This window comes from Cyanistes caeruleus, chromosome 1, assembly GCF_971803275.1.
Source record: "Cyanistes caeruleus chromosome 1, bCyaCae1.hap1.1, whole genome shotgun sequence".
NCBI classification, from domain to species: domain Eukaryota; kingdom Metazoa; phylum Chordata; class Aves; order Passeriformes; family Paridae; genus Cyanistes; species Cyanistes caeruleus.
Window position 1 is genome coordinate 19,466,486 of NC_141701.1, and position 10,305 is coordinate 19,476,790.

The 10,305-nt window shown below is 38.0% G+C and overlaps 1 long non-coding RNA gene across 1 annotated transcript; it reads right to left on the reverse strand.

Moving 5' to 3' along the window:
• Window positions 1-6,353: 6,353 nt before the first annotated feature.
• Window positions 6,354-9,700, reverse strand: LOC147655350 (uncharacterized). The gene is made up of 3 exons (XR_015284501.1): window positions 9,576-9,700; window positions 8,834-9,176; window positions 6,354-8,545 (listed from the first exon to the last, which is right to left on the reverse strand). It is a non-coding gene; the product is annotated as an uncharacterized LOC147655350 (long non-coding RNA).
• Window positions 9,701-10,305: the final 605 nt, after the last annotated feature.

Here is a 10,305-nt window from a genome sequence, read left to right on the forward strand (position 1 = left end):
TTTATGGGATTTTCCTGATACAAATATGGTATTTTGTAAATTTTGTTACCCATTAGCTAATGAATCAGACTTATATAGCTGAAATACATGTCTAGAACATTTTGACTAAATATATGCATATATATATATATATATATGTATTTGTATTTGTATTTGTATTGTGTGTATATATATATATATATATATATATACACACATATGAAGCATTATACAGAGTACTCATAAAATAGATATGGTCAAGGAAAGCTGAGAACTGAGATCAGAACTTTGAGCATTCTTTGACTGATTCTTTCAAACAATTTGCTTTCATTTCTCAAGATTCTTGAATCACCTGAATCAAAATTTATCAGAATTGGTTTTCGGAACATTTTCTGCTTATTTTGTATTAAAAATAACCAGCTAGGGAAATGAATATCATTGAAATTCAGAAATCTATTTTATGTTAAGTAGGAGACAGGCTTCTTGGTGTTTGTCAGAAAAGTCATTCCTGAGTTTACTAGTGCAGGACCAGCTTCCCTTCCTCAGAGGAAAGTCAGAAAATGGAATCTGCAGCTCAGGTCTAGGAAATGTTCAGACTGAACATCACTGTTACACAAAAAACTTCCACTATAAAACACTCAAAGGTCTAACAACAACAAAAACTATCCAGAGAACTGCTAAACTAAAATTCATTTTCAAATTCAAGACACTTCTCACTGCCTTCTTCACAGCTCTTTTATACTTCTCAAGATGCCAGCTGGCATTCAGACCGTTGTTAGGAAAAGTTTAGGGGATGAGCTATTGACAGACAGTCAATCTTGGTAAGTAAGGCTTTTCATTTCACCTCTACATGGATGTACGCCTTTTTCTCAGGCAATTGCATTCAAGCAAATTCAAATGTAAGCCTTTTCCTGAACTCCAGCAATAAAAACATATATTCTACTCTATGCTGAGCTTCACTTTGCCTGACCATTACATAAGCACCTGCCAAACATAATAAACACTTGCAGTGCAGGTATATCATTACATTTGTCTGCCACAATCTCTTGATCAAATTGACCTCTTGTTATTCAAAAGGCTGAACAGTCGTCTAGAACTATGGAGCATGGAGGAACAGCAGAATTGTGCTTTTGGTATTGAAAATATTTCAACCTTCTGAAAATTGTTATATGGAAGATGGAACTGTCATCTGGATATGTTTGAAGTTTGTGTGTTGGTTTTTAATGATTGTATTTAAATACTCTCCATTGAAAGAAAACCAAAATATCATTCATCAAAGATAAATAACTTTTATGCTTCATGTTTAAACTAGATTATTTGTTCAGGGAGAAAACATTCACCACCACTAAATTTGTAAAATAACAATACTCTGCATTCACATAATACTTTATATGTGATGAATAATATTTTTTAAACATGTCCATTGCTGAGGATATGAACTGCTCATGGCTGAATCAGTGAGATTTCAGTGATTATATCCCCTAAAGCCAAGCTTCTCTATTTCTCTTTTCTATTTATCTTCTCTTTGTCCTATATCTATACCTGCACAGCACATCACATCATGTAGCTATACTGCCCTACTGAATCTGAACATGAATTTCCTGAATGAACTACAATTGAGGGGCACTGAATGGGTCTTAGAAATCCTTGATAGTTTCAGAGTAGTGCAGGAAGGAAACATATTTATTGTGAGTTCCCACAATTTACATGGAGATCATCTGGAAGTTTTCAAATTGTGCATTAGTTCTCAGGTCTTCTAAACAGAGACCAGGATAAGTGTTCCATCTCACTTCTGCTTCTTGAGAAATATCACTGATGCTTCTGAAAATAAGTTTAAAAAATACTTAATATCAATGAGGAAAGAAAATGTTTCCAGTGGTGCCTCCAGAGAGGCCAGCAGATGACTAAAATTGCACATGAGTGTTCATATACCCAGTAAACTGAAGAGCAGCTCCTTACCTTCTTGAAGCACAATTTTTGGTGAGAAGAAGGCAGCTATGGATGTATAAAGATTGGTTCATCCACCCTTCAGTTTGGGAAGGCAGTGGTCTTGGAACTTGAGGAAGCCTTTACTGTCTTTGGAGCTGGATTTTGAAGTTGTCGAAGAAGATATGAAAGGGTACATCTTATATGGTCTCAGGGGACCACAGACTGTGTTGAAGCCACAATGTCTGCTTTCTTCTTATCTGGAAGTCCATTAGATGGAGAGGACATCACCAGCTGGGGAACCAGGCCCAAGCATATGCTAAGTTTCTGTAGATGCACCTTGCTTCCCAAAGAAGTGAATTCTTAAGCTGCACCATCAAGAGTGCAATCATGTGTGTGATTACTAGTGTCAAGTCTCACAGGCACACAACCTCTCCTTGCTGTAAATAACACTACAATAGTCCAGGGAAAAATTGAATCTTATGTAGTTCAAACACTGGTTGTGCTCTTTTTACACTCAACAAAATCATCCTAATGGTAGAAGTCATGAACTGTTGTCTAGATGGGATTTCAGCTGTCATATATATTTCAGAGAAAAAAAGAAGTCAGAGAATAACGTGACTCCTTTAATGGTAGCAATTCTATAAGTAACTGGCCTTTCTACATGTTGCAGGTTATTTATTCCTGAAATAGACATTTATACGATGGTAGCTAAGCTTGACCCAAAATGCCTATAAAAGCAAGTTCTTTCATTATTTTCAAATTATTTTAATAAATGATTTCTTATGAAGATGGTAATATGAGGTCTGAATTCGACAAGCTAACAGCAGTTTCTGGGATGTATTCTGCTCTCTGTGGAATCAGAAAAAAATGTGGAGTAACTCCAGCTGCAATTTAGAATAAATTATTTACTTTGTTCTGGTGAAACTGAAAAGAGAATCTAGTCTGATTAATGCTAAATGGAAAACACTTACTGCATCTATTTTCAGTTGAAAAATTACTAGATCTATATTCATTTGTAATACGAATGTGTATGGACAGATCTTCAGTGTATTCCTTGTGATTCATGTGGTGCTCAGCTGGTTTTTTTTTCACTGCATTCCTATTAGGTGAGCACAACTCTGGAACAACTGTTCTAGGTTGAATTTATATATGTTAAAAGTCAATTTCCTTTCTGAAGAAAAAGTGATGTAAAAAAATAAAGCAAACTTACTGATTAGGGTCTGAATGAAAATCAACAAATCCAACACCTGGAGAAAAATCACTTCATCCTCACTGAGCCAAAACTGCCCTTCTCCCCAAAAGAAATTCTATATTTTGCCAGATGGGGCTTGGATATGGTGGTAAAGATAGGCTGAGGTCCTAGTTTGAATTTAAATTAAAACTTTTCCAGGTTTAGCAGTGTTAAGATCTGAATTTTTTTCTCACCTCACTGCAAATTATTTGTATTTTTCTTATGCAGACATTTTTGGCCAAGCTGAAACTGGAACTGGGGAGAAAGAAGGAAAGCAAAAATGTGGAGAAAATATGCTATTACCAAGAATATTAGAGGAGGAAAAGTGAAAATGAACTTGACAGCTTAGTGAGAGACAAGGTAGACAGATAGACCTTCCAGGTAACTACAGACTTTAGCTCTGGAACCTACTATTTTTCAAACAAAATTATTTTGAAGGCTCTGAACAATTATTATACATGCAGCCTGTAGGCCTGATGCTGCTTTCAGTTATGCTACTGATAGTCTAGAAAGTCTTGCTGCTCCCTGAAAAAACTGTTCCAGACTTACATTATTGCAACTGATAACACACTGATGGACAAAGTATAGATGGAAGGTCTGAAGATGCATGAAGATGCCCAAGAACATGAAGACCTGCCAAATAAAAATGAAATGTAGGCAATTTCATAAGGTTATGGACAAGGTCCAGCTGAAGTTCATAGAGTCATAGAATGGTTTGGGTTGGAAAGGTCCTTAAAGATCATCTAGTTCCAATCCTCTTGGTATGGGCAGGAGCACTTCCCACTAGATCAGGTTGCTCAAAGTCTCATCCAACCTGTCCTTGAACACTTCCAGGGATTGAGCATCCACAGCTTCCCTGGGCAACCTGTGCCAGTGCCTCACACACTTCACAGTAAAGAATTCCTTCCTAATATGTAATCTAATTCTACTTTCATTCAGTTTACCCCTTGTCCTGTCACTGAAGGCCTTGGTGAAAATTCTCTCTTTCCTTTAACTCTTTTTAAGTATTGAAAGGCCACAACAAGGTCTCCCTGGAGCCTTCTCCTCTCCATTCTGAACAGTCCTAACTCTCTCAACCTGTCTTTGTAGGAGAGGTGCTCCATCCCTCTGATCATCTTGGTGGTCAGGTGAGGGTCTCACCAGACCAGAGCAGAAAGGCAAAATCCCCTCCCTTGCCCTGTGCTGGCCATGATGTTTTAATGCAGCCCAGATACAATTTGCTTTCAGGGCTGCAGGTGCACTTTGCCAGACCATTGTGTTGAACACAGTGAGGGCTGTGAAAGGCAATGAGCAGGGCATCTGCAGGTCCATCAGCCCCAAAGACTAAGAAAAAGAAGTGTGCCAGTTGCTGAACAGGCAAAAGCATAATGAACTGGTGACAATGTGAGCAGACTAGAGGTACTTAATTCCTTCTTTGCCTCCATCTTTGCTAGAAACCCATGACTCACAAGGATCTTGGAGCAAGAAATTGTTCTGGTAGACAAGGATCAGGACAGGGAAAATTGAAATAAACTGGGCATATTTAAGTCCATGTGACCTACAGGGAGGCACCCCCAGTGCTGAGGGAACTGTTGGTATCTCTGTGAGTCCATTCTTGATTAAGGTCATATAAAAGATCATAGTGATCAGGGGAGATTTCTGAGTAGTGAGAGAAAGCAAATGCCATTACCATCTTCAAAAAGACATGAAGGAAGGTTCAGGGAAACTACAAGTCAGACCTCCACCTTGATCTTCAGGAAGGTGATAAGCAAATTATCCTCAGAACCATTTTCAGGCAAATAAAAGACTACAAGGTTACTGGGAGTCAGCATAGATTTATGAAGATGAAATCATGCCTGACCTGAGAGGCTCCTACAATGGAGTGAATAGGGGAAAGCAGTGAATTCTGTTTATTTGACTTCAGCACAGCTTTTGGCAGTCTCTCCTAACAATCTTGTAGACATTCTGATAGAATATGGGCTAGCTAAATAGACAGGGAAGTTGATTCAAAACTGGTTGAACTGCTGGGCCAATAAGGCTGTGATCAGCAGCATGAAGTCCAGCTGCTGATCAGCCACTAGTGGTGTTCTAAAGAGGTAGAAACTGCTGATCATCCTCATCAATGATCTGGATGCTGGCACATCATGTGCCTTCCACAAGTTGGCAGATGACACAAAACAGGAAGGACAGTTTGACAGGCTAGGTGTCTATGCTGCCTTTTAGGAGGTCTGGACGGGCTGGAGAAATGGACCAAGAGACATCTCATAGAGGTGAGCAAAGGAAAGTGCAGAGTCCCACTCCTGGAGAGGAACAACCCTGGGCACAGGAATAAGTTGCCCAGAAGAAAGGCTGTACGATTTCTGTCTTGGGAGATATTCAAAAACTTAACTGGCCACATCCTTGTACAAGCTGTCATAGCTGCCCCTGCTTGGGCAGGAGTGGGATGGGTGGTTTCCAGAGGCGCCTGCCAGCCTCATCCTGTGGCACTGGCTTTACTGGGACATCTCTACCCCTCTAAAATTTTGAGGAGGTAATGGTTCCTACTCCACAACCAGTGGTAGCACATACAAAATAAGCTGTTTGTATAATATATAAATGGAACAGAACATGTATAAAGGTCACAAAGACATATTCTCTTTTATCTACTTGTAGGCACTGCAAGTGGAGTGAGTGATTCAATAATTCATTTCAATGTGAGTTTTGTAAGCATTAGATGTAGGTTCCAAATGCCTGACCTGCATTTTTATGGGTGATTTGCTAGCAGCAGTGGGTAATCCTGTGGAGAGAAGAGGTTTTGATACTCAGCTGAGTACTAACTTAAAACTCATCTCCATTTATAAGAGAAATTCAGATAGCAGGGTAGTTCATGTTTTCAAAATGCTGCTTCTTGATTCAAACAATTTACAATAATTAAACAACTAATTTGTTTTTATCTGAGCCTGCATCGGGTCTCAGTTCACTGTTGGTTCTGAACATCAGTAGAAGGTCCTTGAACTGTGCTTTTCTACACCAGGGATGCATCCACAGCATGATCTTCCACAGCTCAGAGTAATGGCTCATAAGTGTCACTGGACAAAGCTGTACAACATTTCAATTTTTTCACTTTAATTTTATCTGGTGGTAAGAAAGTTTTGGAATTTATTGTTTTGGAAAGAAAACTGGCACTTTTATCACCTAAGAATGAATTCTACTTTCACCTTGCTGGTTATTGGGATTAATTATGCTTGTCATGAACTTAGAGAAAATGCACAAAGTAATATTATCACTTAACTTTAATAGATGGTTGGCAAATATACACAGCAGTTTTGTATCAGGAAGGTCTAACAGTTATCTTCAAGCTGAATATTTTATATAAATATTATTTTCATACTGTGAATGTCATTATCAAATCTAATACAACAGGCATAAACTGTTATATATTTTAATGTTACAAGAATAAGGAACACATGCTATTGACAAGGAAAGTTCTTGCAGAGAAGACAGTTTTTCCTTGAAGTGGCTATCACAAAGTGACACTGAATCCGTCTAGCACAGTAAAGTTCAAATAAGTGAAATCATATCAACATCTTTTTTATAATTATTACTTTTAGTTCCACAAATTGCATGAAAGCTTTTGTATTTTGTAAAATGTATTTTAGTGATACTACAGATTTCAGTACGTTAAAAACTTCTGCAAACCATGCCAACTTCTTTTTTCCTAATATAAAAATTACCTGCCCAAAACTACACTTCTCATAAAAGGAAAGTGATTTCTGGTACAATTTACAAATGGTACAATTTACAAAAGCACACTGCATGTCAAGTTTTCTAACACTGAAAATAAGCCTTGGTTGCTGATAGGACATTTTCCCAATATCAGCTTAGTGTAAAAAAGACAAGAAGCCACCTCAAGGCCAGAAGCCACAAATCCCCTCCATACATTATAGCCCTTAAAGTCCTTTTCTCTGTGTTCCAATGGTTTTCTCTCTATTTTGCAGAATGACTGACATGGGAGGAGAAAAACAGTAAATGTTGACTTCCCTCTGTCCCTGTAGTTGTCTATGTGTAAGACCTGGGGTTCTCCTGACATCCCTAAGAAATGACTGGACCTTTACTACCGAGGAGCACAGCCTCCACTTTGGGGATGAATATTTGATTATATCAACAGTGAGTATTAAAATTACCAATAGTGTCATTCAAAGTGCATGTCCAACACATTCTTCCATGGAGATTTCCTACAGCAAAATATTTCTAATTCAAAGCAGACAACTGACTGAGTCTCTGGGTTATGCTGTTTAGCACTAGAAAGCAGTGTGTTTCAAGATGTGGTGAGGGATATAAAAGTCCTAACAAAGGGACTCAGCTGCAGGAGATGAGAACAGCTGAGCATGTAAACCTCCTTTTCATGAGTGACTCAAGTGACTTCATGTCTCCAATGATGGAGATTAACACATTCTCCAATATACCAGCTCAGATGAATCCTTTCACCTGCCTCTACTGTAACTCATTCAAGGCTGTTAAAGAGTTAAAAAAACTCCACAATAGAAAACAAAACAAGACTGTTACAAAACTGACAAAGTTGTCAGGTGGAAAAAAATTAGTGTGAGGGTCACTGAATTGGTAGGTAGGAACAAATTCCTTTCCCCAGGCTTGGGACCTGCACAAAGCAGTTGAGAGCAGAAAGAGAGAAGAGCAGTTTTGCCAGGACATTTAAATTTGAATATGAATGAGGGTATTATCACCTTCCATGCACCAAAAGATGCCAGTTTACCTATGCAATGAAGATTAAAGAGTTACTTCTAGAGTAATAGAATTACTAGAATAGAGTTACTATTACTTCTGCAACAAAGGATTTTTCTAATCACTTTATAGAGGTGCTTGATCTAATCTCTTAATCTAGTTTATGTTGTCTCCCTGTTTTGAACATTCTCATTTCCCTGTGCATGTTTTATATATGTGTTTGTGTATATAGGAAAAAAATCCATGTATTTGAAAGTTGAATTTGTCAGAATAACAATTTTCTGTTCACCCCAGCATAAAACCCTTGTCTCATCCTTCCAGTCACAATGAATTCATCCCATGCTGCTGTATTATGCAGAAGCTTTAATTGTGTGAGTGCAGATTTCCTGCCCACCTCCCTTCCCCGTGCTCTGTTTAACTCCATACATAAGTAGCACCACTATTTTAGTTCATTCTTCTATGGCTCTAAATGGTCTGGATTTGAAGAATTGTCAGTGACCTCTGTGGAAGATGTCAGTGGAGGGACCAGGTGGGCTCCCAGTCTAACACATCTGAAGCCTGGCTATCTGGCTTGACTCTAATTTACAAGAGGGTCACACGTATCTGTTCTGGATGTCTGTCCTGCACAGTTCATGGCAGCACAACACGCTGGCTCTGAAGGTGGTCTGGAAGGTCAAAAGAGTTGTGGTTCTCTTTCCCATTGTCAGCCTTGGGGAAAAGGAGAACACCAGAAGCCAGAACCTTTGCATTGACAGTATTTAGAATTTAGAGTGATCTTCCAAGGATTTTGTCTCATCAGTGTTTTAGCCACTCTCAACAGGCCCACAGGGACGTGTAGCATTTTTTGGGGTTGATGTCTTGTAACTGCTGCCTTCTGTGGCCTTCAGTACACCATACTACACTCTTGTCATTAACAAAGTGCCACTTCCCTTTTTCCTTATCCTCTTTGCCCCTCAATAAGATTATCCCACACCACCCTTTTACCATTATACTCACCATGGAATTTTCTGTAAGTCAGGTTTTCCAGGCTGCTCAGAGCTCCATCTCAGTTCCACTGTTTTATAGTGGCTTCTGGTTCACAGCTTATGTATATATATTCAGCAAAGTGAATTAGCCCACCTACACATCATCTTGATAGTGGAGCTGGAATTGATTTATTTTTTTTTTAATTTCTACATCAGGTTTTTTATTTTTTTTTTTTTTTCCTTCTCCACTTGCCATTGGTGCAGTGTTTATGGTATAATGGAGAAATCACCTTATTCATACTCTCTATTATGTTTAGGATATGACTTCTACATTCTTGCAGACAGTGTAGACAGTGAACATAGTCAATAGTTACCTAGTAGAAATGAGAAATTCAGAAAGTTAGGAGTGTGGATCCACAGTAGATATCTATGATGTAGTTTTATGATCATTTATAATAATGAGAAGATGTCATCAGAATCCTAACATTATTACAATTACTTCAAGACAAGTAGACATCAGCTTGTAGCAATATGCCTTACTGTTTTCTTTTACAAAGAAAAAAAATCATCATTGCTCTGTGAAAACTGTGAAGATTGTGGTATGAATGTTGTATGAATGAGGAGTCACAACTGCCTTTCAGAGTCTGAATTCTGGTGTAAAAACAAATAAATAAGGCAGACAGGGATGTGGCCAAATTAGTTCTGAGCACTGCCTGTGGATGGGATGTTTTGTGAATAAGGAAATCTTCCTTAAAAAGCACAAAATGTATAACCTGCCAGGCAATCAGTACACAGGGAGTTAGGCAGGAACCAGCTCTTCTAATTATTAAGTCTTCATGTGCAGCAATTCTATTTTTTGTAACAGAAACCCAGGAAATATTTTAATGCCTTTTGCTGAGCTGTTCACCCCATAGCCCCAAAGATTTATTTACTGACACCAGCTGACAAGGATTAAGGAATCCAAACCATTTAATTGAGGTGCTCTGCTTCCTGCTGAATTTCAGGTGTCAAAGACTAAGAATGGACTCGTTTTGCACAGGTGATTTGATAAAAAATTAATAACCCTACAAAAACCTAAAAGAACTTTGGAAGAGAAGCTTTTAGAAATAGGCAGTTTATCAATTTGGACAAACATGTAGATGTAATCTGAAGAGAACACAAATAATCCCTTGGTCAGAAAACAGATTTAAGTAGTTTATTTCTGTAAACAATAGTTATGACTTAAATGTAGATGTGATTTAAGCCCCAAGATGGGATTAGGCCAGTATTGTGCAAAGTGGTTTAAGAGACAGGAGAGAGATTTCTGGCTGTTCGAAGTGTTTATGTTCTCATTTCACATGGGCAAATTTAAAAATGAGTGCAATAAAGAAAATAAAACAATTGAAAACAGTATATAAAATTATGGAAAAATATGGTTCCTGAACCCAGCTCTGCGAGCAGTTTTTTTTTTAAAATGCTTTCTGTTTTCAAAAATGTACTAAAAAATAAAAATGTTTGTATCTG